Raw genomic sequence first — 10,257 nt, 5'->3', positions numbered from 1 at the left:
AGCGCTCGGAGAGGCTGGCTCAGCCTGCTTCCGGCCGCCGCCGACCCCCGCACCGCCCACAGCCGGGCGCCGCGCGGCATGCCGGGAGGCCCTCACTACCGTCGGCCCCGCGCCGGCGCGCCGCCATTTTGCCGCCCCTCCGCCCGACCCCTTGCGTCCCGCCGGGGCTCGGCCGGCGCCGCCTCTGACGCGGCCCGCGACGTCCTGACTCGACCCACTCGGGCCACGCCTCTGTCCCTGGGTGACCGCCGCGAGGGAGGCGGGAGCTCGCGAGTAGGTCTTCAAAGGCGCGACCGGCCACCTCCCTCGCCTCGGTCCGACCCACGTCTGGATAGGATCCCTGTTACCCTTTTTACTACCTAGCTGTGGAAACCACCGTGGGGTCCAGAGTGGGCGAGGAGGAGCTCCGGGCCGGGGGGCTCGGGGTGATGACCCAGCAGCGGAGTGCCTGGGACGAAGGACGGGCTTCCGGGAGCAGAGGCCCCGCGTCCATGCGCCAGCTTCTGCGAGACCAGCCTCCTAGTCGCAAATGGGGTGCAGCTTGGCTTTCGGGGCCCAGCGTCGTACCACCCGGGCATCTCAGGCTTCCGTCCGTTGTAACGGAAGAGCCTTTGTGGCGGGAAATAAATAGGCGCTTCCTTGATGCCCATTTTCTCGTTGGCCCCGCTGTATGTAGAGGGTCTGCAAGCATTTCCAGAAACTAAATCCTAAACCTAACTCCTCGTCTGCCCGTACAGGTTCTAGGGAGGTCCAGCCAACTTCTTGAAACCTAACTCCATGCTTGGTCACTTTAGCTTAGACTGGAAATTTGCCAAGACACTTTGTGTTTTGTTTTACAATCCTTTGCATAATTTTAGCTCTAGTGAGTGTTTATGGTACTGAATAAAACATTCTAATAACGTTGGACGTGAATTGCTATTTTGGTTCAACTAAAGTTTATGCAAGTACGACAGAACACATTTTCCACTTAAGAGTGAGTGGGACAGCCTTGTCTCCATTATGAAATCGAAAATTCTTAGGAATAGAATATTAGTCCTGTCTGGTCAAGTTTTACGGCTACTCCTAATAAAATACTCAAACTATGGTTTTGTCCTATGAATTTAGGTTCACTGTGGCATGCCTCAGTAAAATCTCAGCATCTTTTCCCAACAGTTATTATCCAGAGTTACTGGTTTTGTGCATTTTGGGCTTAACTGGGCCTGTTGTGTTCATCTGAGGTATAAAGTGCCTTCATTAAACATATACATTGATGGCATACCTAATCAAAAAGTAAGCAGAGGTTCACCTCTGCAAATTGTACCTAATTTTTAAAAGATGTATCCCATAAAACATGTGACAGTTGTAGACAATTTTTTTTTGTACAGTGAGAATATCATCTTACTTTCTGAGCACCCAGACACTATGCTCTCCAGCTTATACCTTTAGTAGATCCTAGATTTTACTCTTTCTGTGTTTCACCCACAGCTCTTCTACAGTACCTTGCTTGTAGATGGCCCTTCACCATATGTTTAATAAATGCCATTTTAAAAAAGTAAAGTTCCTGATTCATTTGCTTATTCATATCCAGAAGTCCTAGATTTTCAGAGACAGTCAAGGTTTCAAGTAATTTTTCCCATTCACAAATCAGGACCCAAATTATGATTTCCAGTTTGAGGTTTATCTTTCATTTATAAATTGTCCATGCCTTTTAGATATAAGAGCACCACGTGGGGGAGATAAAGAGCCAGAGGAACATAATAAGAGGGACACATTGGATAGAACTAGTAGTCTGAGCCAGCTGTCTTCAAACTTTTATACTCTTATCCCCAAAAGAATTTTTAAAAAATATGTACTCCCTATATACATTTAACATTTTTCATCATAAATTTCCAGCATAATGTAAACACTGACATTTATTTAATTTTATTTATTTATTTTTGGCTGCGTTGGGTCTTCATTGCTGCGTGCGGACTGTCTCTAGTTGTGGCGAGCGGGGTCTACTCTTAATTGCGGTGCACGGGCTTCTCATTGCGGTGGCTTCTCTTGTTGTGGAGCACAGGCTCTAGGCACACAGGCTTCAGTAGTTGTGGCACGCAGGCTCAGTAGTTGTGGCTTGCAGGCTCCAGAGCACAGGCTCAGTAGTTGTGGCACACGGGCTTAGTTGCTCTGTGGCATGTGGGATCTTCCCGGACCAGGGCTCGAACCCGTGTCCCCTACGTCGGCAGGGGGATTCTTAACCACTGCACCACCAGGGAAGTACCAACACTAACATTCAAAATTAAAACTCTTAGGTTTAAATTTACCCAATGGAATATAAATACCTGACAGATTTGATAGCCACTGTGGTAGCCAGCCTCCCCGATGGCCCCCAATGATCCCTGCTTCCTGATATTCACTCCCTTGTAGAGCCCGTCCCCTTCCACATTGGTCCAAGGTTGGTCTCTGTGGCCAATAGCGCAAAGAGGAAGTGATGGTATTTCACTTCCAAGGTTAGGTTGTAAGAGACTGTGTCTTCCATCTCAGGTGTTCTCTTACTTGCTTGGTCTCTCTTGGATCACTCACTAGGCAAAGCCAGCTTCTGTGTCATGAGAACATTCAGGAAGACTATGGAGTGGTTCATAGGAAGAGAGGTGACCAGCCCACAACCAGCAAGTAACTGAGACCTGCCAAAGACTATATGCCTGAGCTTGGAAATGAAACCTCCAGCCCTAGGCAACCTTTAAGACAAATGCAGTCCCCCAACCCAACAGCTTGACTGCAGCCTCAGGAGAGACCCTGAGCCAGAACTGCCCACCCAAGCCATTCCCTGATTTTTGACCATCAGAAACTGGGAGATAATAAATACTGGTTATTTCAAGCTCCTAAATTAAGGGTAATTTGTTACACAGCCACTATTGTCTGTTTGAAAAACACATGAACAAGTTAACTGGATCCTGGGTTCCTCTCCTTAACAACAGAAGTGGTTCTTTTAATTTAGGATTTAATAAAGATAAGTAAAAGATTACTTGAGATTTGCTGATACCAAGCTACAGAATGAATTACTTACAGTTTACTTACTGCAAGTGAATGTAAGAGTAAAATATTTACAATCATTAAACACCTGTTGCCACCTATGGTTCTGGAGTAAACTAGCATATCCACATACGCATTGGTAAGACCTTTCATCTAAATGATCAGAGACATGGCTGTCTAGCTCTGGCTCAGTTTGGGGGCTTTTTCTTCTGTCATCCCAGCTCTATTTCTCTTATTAGCCACTATTTGTCCTATACCAATCCCACCAGTCCTTATAGATGTATAGATTCTTCATCACTCTATTTCTAAAATGCTAATTATTCCTACATCTGTATCCTTTTTTGCCAGTAAACAAATCTATGTGAAGTTAGCACTTCAAAAAGTATGAGTCGGAACTTCCCTGTTGGTCCAGTCATTAAGACTTACAATGCAGGGGGTGCGGGTTCGATCTCTGGTTGGGGAGCTAAGATCCCACATGCCTTGAGGCCAAAAAACCAAAACATAAAACAGAAGAAGCAATATTGTAACAAATTCAATAAAAAACTTAAAAAGTATGAGTCAATCCACAAATCTCCATTAGACAATAGATCGCTCTTACTGGAATATGACTATATACAAAGTCATGTACCAAGAACTATAGTTTCCAGGATTTTAGTTCAGAAATTTTAATGTATTTCAGATCCTTTTAGAAAGAAAAATGAAAAATACATCACGCACGGAGCAAAGCAGAATATTTGAGGATCCTCACTGATAAACAGATGATTCTTCGGGAAATATTTAATAGGCAAAAAAATAACCAGCCCTCTTGAAACTGGAATAGTAGTTCCCCTCAAGTTCAGAAAGAGGAAACCAGCCATTTCATTCAAAATGTTATTTCAAGAAGGTTCATTTCTAAAATTTTAGTAACAATTTCTCTCTCTCTCACGTACACACACACTTTTTTATGTCTCTTTCTTATCAGGCATCTTTGTCTTTATCACAGAATTATCAGTATTTGCAGCGGCTAATCTGTCTGTTGTGAGCAGAGGTAGCATATCTCCTATATATTGTATGCCATACAAAATGTGGAGCTGTGTTCTTTTCCTTCTTAAATCCCTTTCTCTCTCCCTAGAGATCTCGGAGTAATTGAACCACAGGAATAACTGAACACGGAGAATAGATTGGATAAAGAGAACAAAATGGAAACTTCTGCCGGCTTGAAATTACCTCAGGTCTGAAATGGCCAAAAGTCATTACTCTTGGGTTGACAGGCCCCAGAGAGGAAGCAACAGCCAATTACTCTCCAGTTCTGCAGTGGCCACAAAGGCCTTAATTGAAAACCTGTTCTATTCTGTCCTGTTTAGAAAAACAGAACTCAGTTGTTGAATGTTTAAAATCTGGTAATTCTACTAGCATTTTAAGAATAATACCTCCAAAGTGAATGAAATCAGAATCTCAAACAGATAACTGCACTCCCATATTCACTGCAGGGTTACTCACAATAGCCAAGATGTGGAAACAACCGAAGTGTCCACTGGCAGATAAATGGATAGAGAAGATGTGGTGTGTACATACAATGGGAGATTACTCAGCCATAAAAAGGAAGGACATCTTGCCATTTGCAACAACATGGATGAACCTGAAGGACATTATGCTACATAAGTCAGACACAAAAAGGTAAATACAGTACGATCTCACTTACATGTAGAATCTTATAAAGGTTAAACTCAAAGAAGCAGAGAGTAGAACAGTGGTTGACAGAATCTGGGGGTGGGAGGGGTGGGAATGGGGAGATATCGGTCAAAGGTACAAACTTTCAGTTATAAAATGTGCGGATCTAATGTACACTATGGTGACTATAGTTAAGAACACTGTTTTGTATACTTGAACTTTGCTCAGACAGTATTTGTTTTCTCTTAAATTTATTTATTTGTTTGTTTATTTATTTTTGGTTGTGTTGGGTCTTCACTGCTGTGCATGGGCTTCTCATTGAGCTGACTTCTCTTGTGGAGCACGGGCTCTAGGCGTGTGGGCTTCATTAGTTGTGGCTCGTGGGCTCTAGAGCGCAGGCTCAGTAGTTGTGGCGCACGGGCTTAGCCGCTCCGTGGCATGTGGGATCTTCCCAGACCAGGGCTCGAACCCGTGTCCCCTGCACTGGCAGGCAGATTCCTAACCACTGTGCCACCAGGGAAGTCCCTGACAGTATTTCTTAAGTGTTCTCACCACACACACAAAAATGGTAACTATGGATGTGTTAACTAGCTTGATTGTGATAATCATCTCACAGTGAATAGGTATATAACATCAACACATTGTATACCTTAAATATACACAATTTAAAAAAATATATATATATACACACTTTTTTTTGGTCAATTATACCTCAATAAGGCTGGAAATAAAGAGACCCACATCATACCTTTGATCTCAAAGGACTTATATCCTAAAAGATGAAAGATACATAGAAACACAAAAACATACAATGTGTATTGGCCTAAAAAACACTGGTATCATGCATTTTTTTCTATTAATTTTTTTTTTTTTTCGGTACGCGGGCCTCTCACTGCCGTGGCCTCTCCCGTTGCGGAGCACAGGCTCTGGACGCACAGGCCCAGCGGCCATGGCTCACAGGCCCAGCCGCTCCACGGCATGCGGGATCCTCCTGGACCGGGGCACGAACCTGCGTCCCCTGCATCGGCAGGCGGACTCCCAACCACTGCGCCACGAGGGAAGCCCTCCTATTAATTTTTTAAAATAAAATTTTCATTTTGGAATAATTTTAGATGTACAGGAAAGTTGCAAGATAGTACAGAGTTCCCATATACTCCCAGCTTCCCTAATGTTAATATCTTACGTAATCAAGGTATGTTTGTCAAAACTAAAAAAATAACATCCAATTTCACAATTTTTTAAAGTATGTGCCTTTCTGTAGTCTTTAAAAAATTGTGACGTAAATTTTATGTCACATAAAATTCATGTAACATAAAATTTATCATTAGTGACATTCAGCACATTCATGGTGTTGTACAATCATCACCACTATCTAGCTCCAGAAGGTTTTAATCACCCCAAAAGGAAACCCCATACACATTAAGCAGTCATTCTCCATTACCCCCTTGTCCTGGCCCTTGATAACCACTAATAGAACTGCACAGTTTCTGTTCCAGGAGTCAACCCAGGATACCATATTGCATCTAGTCACGTTGACTTTGTACGCTTTAGGACATATAAAACTTTTCCTAAATATTTTACTCTGTAGAGAAGTACCAGTTAATATGCTTAATTGGGGTTGAAGGAAACTATCCAGCTCAGTCCCTCACTCTTCTCTCCTCTGTACTAGTCTAACAGCCTCTGAAGTGACTTTCTTGCTTCTCGTTTTCTCTCCACCAACATCTCTTCTTGTCTTGGATAACACTGGCTAAATGTCTCTTCCTCATGGCATGTTTCTTGCTTCTTTTATCGTCTATCCTCCGTTTTGTCCCGCATTGCTGTCTACTGATGCTACCTTGTTTTTCTCCACAAGAGCATAAGTTCCTGAGGCAAGGACTATGCTACCTTCCACAGCAAGTAACACAGTCCTGTGCAGAAGGCTATTCTCATTAACCAAACAACTTAGACAATTTAATGCTTGTAATGGGTGGAACTGTGTCCCATAAAAAAGATATGTTCAAGTCATAACCCCCTGTATTTATGAATGTGATCATATTAGGAAATAAAATCTTTGTAGATATAATCAAGCTAAGGTGAGGTCCTACTGGATTAGGGTGGGCCCTAAATCCAATGACCAGTGTCCTTATGAGGAGAAGTGACACAGATACACACATAGGGAGAACACCATGTGATGACATGGGCAGAAGTTGGAGTGATGCAGCCACAAGCCAAGGAAAGCCAAAGGTTGCTCAAGACCACCAGAAGCCAAGAAGAAGCAAAGAAGGATTATTCCCGAGAGCCTTCAGAGGGAAAAAGGCTCTGCTGACACCTTGATCTTGGATTTCTAGCCTACAGATCTGTGAGAGAATAAATTTCTCTTGTTTGGGGAATTCCCTGGTGGTCCAGTGGTTAGGACTCACACTTCCACTGCAGGGGGCCAGGGTTTGATTCCCTGGTTGGGGAACTAACCTCAAAAGCCCCATGGTGCAGCAAAAAATAAATAAATAAACATATTAAAATTCTCTTGTTTTAAGCCACCTAGTTTGTGATCATTTGTTATAGCAGCCTTAAGAAACTAATACATGCTCATGGAACACACTCTGAGATTTCCTCCCCTTCTACCTTTTCTTCTGAAATTCCTCTTGCCCAGAACATATTACTAGCTATCAAAAACCTACCTACTGGGGCTTCCCTGGTGGCGCAGTGGTTGAGAGTCCGCCTGCCGATGCAGGGGACACGGGTTCGTGCCCCCATCCGCGAAGATCCCACATGCCGCAGAGCGGCTGGGCCCGTGAGCTATGGCCGCTGAGCCTGCGCGTCCGGAGCCTGTGCTCCGCAACGGGAGAGGCCATAGCAGTGAGAGGCCCGCGTACCGCAAAAAACAAAAAAACAAAAAAACAAAAAAACCTACCTATCCTTCAGTGGCCATCTTAAGAGACTTTGTGGGTTCCAGGTCTCCTTCACAATTTTTTAGTAGTTGTCGCCTTTTGAAGATCCCATGGTAACTGATAAAGAGTAGACAGAGACCTGTTAACCAATAGACTTTTAGGAGACTTTTTTTTTTATTGGACACAAAGCATGTCCTAAGCCCTGAGAATCAGGCAACCCCCTAATGCAAGCCCAACTCAGAGAAGCTTCCGTGTAGATTTGATAAGTTTCAACATCACAGTCAATATTACCCCAGGTTCTGCCAAGTACTGTGTCATTTCCAGCCATGACAGCCCTCCTCAGAGAGGGGACAGAAGGACTAATGTTATCTGGTTCAGGACCCAGGTCTCATCTTTTGTTATTCCATAATTTATACTTTAACCACTCAATCCTGCTTTGTTCTTTGAGGATTTCATTAAGTCTTAGATGCTAACAGCATGGACTTTGGAGCCAAACAGCCTGGATGTGAACAATCTACCATCTGTTTGACACATCACTGAAACTCTCCTAGCCTTACATTTAAAATAGGGAATGAAAAGTACCTACCTCATAGGGTTAAATGAGAGAGGCTGGTCTTTATCTGGTAGAGATGTAGGGAAATAACTAGCATTTTAAAGCAGTTTGTTGGGGCAACTGAATGATGAAAGAAAAAAACAGAAAAGCTATACATTATGCATACATTTGGTCTTTCAAAGCCGGTCTGCCAGAGGGTCGCCAGCAGGGAAGAGAATAAATTTACATTTTATTTTACTTCTCCCTGCCTAATTCTAATGTTTAATATGAAAGCTCTCATGATTTAATCATTATTCTTCAGCTGTTCCCATTTTCTCCAAGAATTCTTGAGGCCAGGTCATGGTAGGTGTGGACCCAAGCCCCTCCCTCCCCAAGCTCTTTGTTTCTGTTCTTAGTTGGGGGAAAGCTCTTCTCATCCTGGGCTGATGCACTGTTTAGAGAAAACTTGCTATAGGGCATGGGGACTGACTCCGTTCAAGGAACCTTATTTCATGAATCTGTCCCCAGAAAATAAAATAACTGGTTAATATTCTTGAATGATTCACTCTTTGCTTTTTGGCAAATTCTAGTTTATTCTTGCTTGAGGGTGAACAATAAAATCCACACGTTAACTCCCACATTTTTGACCTAACCCAGCAATTTAACCTCCTTGTTTACTTGCCAAAGCTACTATCAAGTAGCTGTGTGCCTGGCTTCCTTTCCCCCTCTCCTCTCCCCCTGTCCTGCCCACTGGCAGAGAGCCTCTTGTGAATTATAAGATGCTCAAGAGATCAGACAGCAGGAGATTGAAAGAGAAGAAGCAAAGCCATGGGTAGACAGGCCCTGAAAGAAAAGTGTTAGGATCTTAGTGGAGTGCTTTTTATGCCTTTGAAATAGCCAGTTAATTTTCCAGAGGGATGTTGGCTTGGGGCCAGAGGGGGTTGGTGCTCAATAAAAATTTATTACACAAATAAGCAAATTTAGGCTTAGAGAGTACTAGCTGATTAGGAATGAGCTTGTCCTTCTTCTATAAAAGCATATTGTTTACCCACATTGTGGCTTAGGAAAAGGAGGTACAATCAGGTGTGGGGTGTCTGCAGACTCTTTAAGGGGACAGCACTCACTTACATTGTAGTTGATGTGAATGGTGTCCTCAGAGTTGGGCAGTGGGTGGTCTCCAAGTTGACCATGACATCCCTGCAGGGAGCTAAGAGGTCAGGGTCTAGGATCCCAATCAATGAGAGATCTACTTATAAAAACACCTTAGAATCTAGACAACAGAAAGAAGCACTCTTGATTCCACACTGTTCAGATTATGCATGAAAATCAGGGAGAACTCCCTGTCCAGTGGTGCCTCTCTCCAGAGCAGAGGTTCCCTAATTCTGATCTGCGTGGCCACCGTGCAGTCCTGTGCTCTGCTTCTGAGGGACCAGTCACACTGAAGAGCCTGAATGTAACAGAGTTGCCTGGGGGGACATTACCATTTATTTACTGGCTTGCTCTGAAGCAGTACAGATCAGACAAATAAGTCGATGCAGAATTACAACGCTGGCTTATTTTTAGTATCATGTACAGCCCTCAATATTTCATCACTACAACTATCTGGTTATGTAATGATTTTTTTTAACATCTTTATTGGAGTATAATTGCTTTACAATGGTGTGTTAGTTTCTGCTGTATAACAAAGCGAATCAGCTATACATATACATATATCCCCATATTTCCTCCCTCTTGCGTCTCCCTCCCACCCTCCCTATGCCGCCCCTCTAGGTGGTCACAAAGCACTGAGCTGATCCCCCTGTGCTATGCAGCTGCTTCCCACTAGCTATCTATTTCACATTTGGTAGTGTATATATGTCCATGCCACTCTCCCACTTCATCCCAGCTTACCCTTCCCCCTCTCAAAAATATGGAATGCTTCATAAATTTGCATGTCATCCTTGCGCAGGGGCCATGCTAATCTTCTCTGCATCGTTCCAATTTTAGTCTATGTGCTACTGAAGTGAGCACTGTAGATTTATACATTCTGCCTTGTTCTGGAAATAATTTCAAAGTAGACATCCATTAAAAACTCCAGTTAGTGTCAAAGATGTGAATTTTAAATAAACAAGGGAATGTGTGTGTCATCCAGTTTGGCGATGTTTTCAAGTCTTTTTTTGGGTTGTTATTGTTTTTAGCTGTAGCGCTCTAGCTCCAAAAGAAATCTTTTGCAGAAAC

General features: G+C 43.4%; 1 non-coding gene across 1 annotated transcript; it reads right to left on the bottom strand.

The window, feature by feature from the left end:
• Window positions 1-9,943: 9,943 nt before the first annotated feature.
• LOC132532011 (U6 spliceosomal RNA) lies at window positions 9,944-10,050 on the bottom strand. The gene has a single exon (XR_009544273.1). It is a non-coding gene; the product is annotated as a U6 spliceosomal RNA (small nuclear RNA).
• Window positions 10,051-10,257: the final 207 nt, after the last annotated feature.

Source organism: Lagenorhynchus albirostris, chromosome 13 (genome assembly GCF_949774975.1).
Source record: "Lagenorhynchus albirostris chromosome 13, mLagAlb1.1, whole genome shotgun sequence".
Classification (NCBI taxonomy): Eukaryota; Metazoa; Chordata; class Mammalia; order Artiodactyla; family Delphinidae; genus Lagenorhynchus; species Lagenorhynchus albirostris.
The sequence above is the reverse complement of the archived record's forward strand: the minus strand, read 5'-3'. Positions and strand labels throughout refer to the sequence as shown.